Genomic DNA, 4,979 nt, shown 5'->3' with positions numbered 1-4,979 from the left:
TGCCCTGTAAACTTTCACTCAAGCCACAATAAAAACCTTTAAAAAAAAAAAACAAAAACAAGGCCAGGGGCTCACTATGGAACTTGCATCATATGCAAGTTCAGACTGAAGCTGAAAAAAATTAAAACAAGTCCATGAAAACCAAAATACGATCTTGAATATGCGCTACCTGAATTTAGAGACCATCTCAAGAACAGATTGATGCACTAGACATGAGTGATGAAGATCAAAAGAGTTATGGGATGACATCAAGAACATCATACATGAAGAAAGCAAAGGTCATTAAAAGACAGGAAAGCTAGAAAAGACCAAAGTATATACATCAGAAGAGACTCTGAAACTTGACTTTGGTTGTAGAGAAGCTAAACCAAATGGAAGAAATGATGAAGTAAAAGAGCTGAATAGAAAATTTCAAAAGGCAACTCAAGAAGACAAAGTCAAGGACTGAGCAGAGCCTGGTGACAGGATGCTTCCCACATTAATTATGTACTTCAACCCATTTCTGAAGGCATCCCTCTCTAAAGATGAAGATTGCTCTGTCTCCAGTTGGTGCTGGTATTAGGAGATCTGCACATCCCACACTGCTGTAACTGCTTGCCAGGGAAATTCAAAATACTTCTGGTGCCCAGGAAGATTCAGCATATTCTCTGCACGTGCAACCTTTGCACCAAAGGGAGTTATGACTATCTCAAGACTCTAGCCAGTGATGTTCATATTGTGAGAGGAGACGTGGATGAGAATCTGAACTATCCAGAACAGAATATTGTGACTGTTGGACAGTTCAAGATTGGCTTGATCCATGAACATCAAGTTATTCCCTGGAGAGATATGGCCAGCTTAGCTCTGTTGCAGATGCAGTTTAATGTGGACATTCTTATCTCTGGACACACACACAAAATTGAAGGATTTGAGCATGAAAATAAATTCTACATTAACCCAGTTCTGCCACTGCAGCATATAATGCCTTGGAAACAAACATTATCCCTTCATTTGTATTGATGGATATCCAGGCTTCTATAGTTGTCACTTATGTTTACCAGCTAATTGGAGATGATGTCAAAGTAGAACGAATCAAATACAAAAAATCTTAAAGCCAGGCCTGTCTTGAGTTTTGATTTTTTGTTTTTTCCATTCCCCTGTTTAAGTCACATAATTCAACATTTAAAGGCACAAATTATATCATTTTAATAATATTTTGCAGTAAAATTTAAAGTCTTCTGTTAATACATAATTGATGTAGGCTTCTTATAAGTTAGAAGACTTAAATTTTGTTTATGGCATGTGATTTCTATGAAAACTTATGTCACATAGTAAATGATTTGCTGTTAAGAAGTTTATCCTTTTAAATAACTTTCAGAGTTAATACTTGGAATGTTATGATAAAAGTACTGCACGAAGAGACAGGTCTCTTGTGATACAATAGTGAATAATTGTTATCAGGACTGATTGTGAGGGTTGGAAATGTAAAGGTAGACGTTTTATAGCAAGGAGGGGAGAAATTAACTTTTCAGTCTAGGAGCGGAGGTCCCTAGGACCATCAAGGGAGAAGAGCTGAGAATGGGACCCTACCCAGAGAAGCAGTGATGCCTGAAATGGAGCCAGAGATGATGACGTTGAGCGATGGAGCAGCTGGAGACTTTAGATCCAGAGAGGGAGAGCGACTGTGTGCTGAAGACCTGGGGGGTACCGGGGAAGGATTGCATGGAGGGGATTGTAACCATGGCAATGAGACGATATACGATAGAATGAATGTAAAACTAATGTTCTCCCATGTAAACTGTCACAAAATTCACAATAAAACATTTAAGAAAAAAAAAAAAAGTAGTGCATGAAGAAAAAAGTCTAGATTTTTTTGTATATAATTTTCTTCCGAAATAAAATATCATCTTCAAAAAAAAAAAAAAAAAGACAAAGTCATGCATAATAACAAACATAATGCCACTTGTCCATCAGTTCAATGTACTGTGTTGACTTGTGTGTTGCTGTGATGCTGGAAGCTAAAATGCCAGCAGGGTCACCCACAGTGGGCTGTTTCAGTGGAGCTTCCAGATTAAGACAGACTAGGAAGAAGGCAACGCTGACTATTTCTGAATGTTTAGCCACTGAAATTTTTATGAATAGCAGCAGAATACTGTCATATAAAAGGCAAGAAGATGAATCCCTCAAGTAAAAATACGAAAAGCTGCCTCCTCAAAGTAGAGTTGACCATAATGACAGGAACAGAGGAAAGTTTTAAAACATTTATTTCCTGATGGGGCACAACTTAAAATGAGGAGAAACATCTATAAACAATCATTAATAATTGGAACATGAAATGTAAGAAGTATGAATTTAGGTAAATTGGAAGTTGTCAAAAATGAAATGGAACACATAAAGATCGACATGGATCAAAAATCATTGGGCTATTTGAAATATTCCCTACCCTAATTGGGTCCTGTAGGATAAACACTAGACTGTTAGCTGAAAGACTGGTTGTTCAAACCCACTAGCCATTCCTCAGAAACCCTATACAGGATTGCTATGAGTCATATTAGACTTGATGGCACTTAACAACAAAGACCTTGTAATTAATAATCCAGTGTGTATACTACAGCACCACATCAGGAAGGTGAATATGTGCTAGGCATTAATGAGCTGAAATGGACTAGTATTGGCCATTTTAAATCAGACATTCATATGGTTTACTATGCCAGGAACGACAAATTCAACCGGAATGGCGTTGCATTCATCATCAAAAAGAACATTTCAAGATCTATCTTGAAGTACAATGATGTCTGTGGTAGAATAATATCCATCTACCAATAAGAATTAATAGCACTATTTTCAAATTTACATATCAACCACTAAAACTAGTGATAATGAAATTGAAGAATTCTACCAACTTTTGCATTCCTATTCACATTTTTCAGATTGAAAAAACTGAGAGTCAAAGAAAGGTTAAATAATCTCCCCAAGTTGTTGTTGTGCGCAATTGAGTCAGTCCTGACTCATAGTGGCCCTGATAAGAGTTCCAAGCCTATATATCTCTATAGGAGCAGAAAGCCTCATCTTTCTCCCACAGAGCAGCTGGTGGATTCGAACTGCTCACCATTCAGTTAACAGCACAATGCGTAACCCACCACTTCACAAGGCTCTAAGTTGTTATCATTAAGTGCCATCGAGTTGGTGCCAACTAACACTAACCTTGTATAGGGTTTTTGAGGAACAGCTGGTGGGTTTGAACTGCTGACAATTGGTTCACAGTCCAGTGCTGATCCTACAGTGTCACACCAGGAGTCCAAGTAGGGAATCAATATTTAAACCAAGGTTTATCTGGCCATTGCTCCTCACACACAATCAATGTTTGTCTCTAGCAGAGGCTTGCATGCTGCAGTGATGTTGAACAGATTTCAGTAAAACTTTCAGACAGACAGACCAGGAAGAAAGGCCTGATGATCCACTTCTGAAAACCAGTCATTGTAAACTCTGTGGATAACAATGGTCCAACACCCAATCAATAGGACCAGGCAACATTTTATTCAGTTCCCCTGAGTAGGGGCCTGAGATGGAAGCAGCTGACAACAGAGTTTGTTATGTCATACCAGACTTGCACTCTGCTAGAAATAAAAGCACGAAGTTTTATTGAAGGATAAAAAGTTTCATGAAATGGGATATACAAGCATCCCAGTAGGAAATGGTAATGTTCCAAACTGCAGGAGGAACAAGGAGATTTTCTTTAGTACGTGGAACAAACAAAGAGCACTTTAAGGAACAGGGGTTTCAGAAGAGGGAAAAAAAGTTACAAGGGACTTGTTAAACTACAAGTTTCTTTACATCAATGTCTACCGTAACATTAATCTCTAACTGTTTGAATGTGTTTAACTAAGATTTCTTTTTTTGTCAGCAAGTCTATTAGTTAACATCCTGGGGAACAACTGAGTCAGCTTTCTATATGTTTTTTTTTTTTTTTCCTCTTATATTAAGAAAGCAATCCACACTTCCAGCTTAATTTTTAAATGTTACAAAAACTCAGTAGAAATGGGGTGAAAGTCTCAGTGAATGAATAAAAACTGGTTTGAAAGAGTTAGTAAACCAGATTAAGATTTGCTTCATTAACTCTTACTTTATCTTGGTTATAGAGTTAAGAGAAATTTGCAGGACTTCATCTTAACATTATCAATTCAATTTTCTAACTTCATGTTGATTAAAGTATTTTTCCCTAGGACGAGCTGCATGAATATTCTTCACAATTCCTAGAAAAAAACTAAAAACAAAAAACAATCCTGACACTTATTCCTTTTGTATGATGATAAGTTGATCTTTGACAAGAAGCTGAATTACAGAATTGTTGTTGTTAAGTACCGTCGAATCAGTTCTGATCCATAACGACCCTTTATAGGACTTCCAAGGAGCTACTGGTGAGCTAGAACCACTGACCTTGCTGTTCAAACCAACTTTGCAGTCTAGCACATTAACCCACAGAGCCATACCAGGACTTCTAAATTGCAGAGTAGCAATGAAGATATTAGGCCTAGGTATATATTGCCTTAAATATGGAGTTTTCTTTAGATCGGGGCCAGCTAATTTTTATTCATGTCAAAAACCTTGGGCTTTGGGATCCATGAACATCTCTGTGCACATGTAAAAAAATACACATTGTCACAATAATAAAATTGCTGAATATGGATTTAGTCCAAAATGAGATGGAAGAATAAACTTAGAGAAAGATAGTGTGAGAAAGCTAAAGTCCTCATTTGGTGCAAAAACTAGCAGTAGATACTGTCTAAAAGTGACGAGACAAGAAGAAGCAGGGAGAGAACAAACAAGATGGCGGATCGGGTGGACGTATAGCAGAGAGCTCCGCCAACAACAACACAGACTACCCGACCAAGCAGGCTCAGGGACTGGTCCGAGAACTCTGAACTACATATAAAGGAATACTTAGAAGGTTGGAAGGCTCACAGCTGGGGGAATTTGTGGCAGAAGCAAGAAATCTATTG

At 37.7% G+C, this 4,979-nt stretch overlaps 1 pseudogene; it reads left to right on the top strand.

Annotated features, from left to right (window-relative positions):
- The first annotated feature begins 546 nt into the window (after window positions 1–546).
- LOC102814206 lies at window positions 547–1,091 on the top strand (annotated as a pseudogene).
- Window positions 1,092–4,979: the final 3,888 nt, after the last annotated feature.

This window comes from Chrysochloris asiatica, unplaced genomic scaffold, assembly GCF_000296735.1.
Source record: "Chrysochloris asiatica unplaced genomic scaffold, ChrAsi1.0 scaffold02413, whole genome shotgun sequence".
NCBI lineage: Eukaryota > Metazoa > Chordata > Mammalia > Afrosoricida > Chrysochloridae > Chrysochloris > Chrysochloris asiatica.
This window is presented reverse-complemented; position numbering and strand designations above follow the sequence as displayed.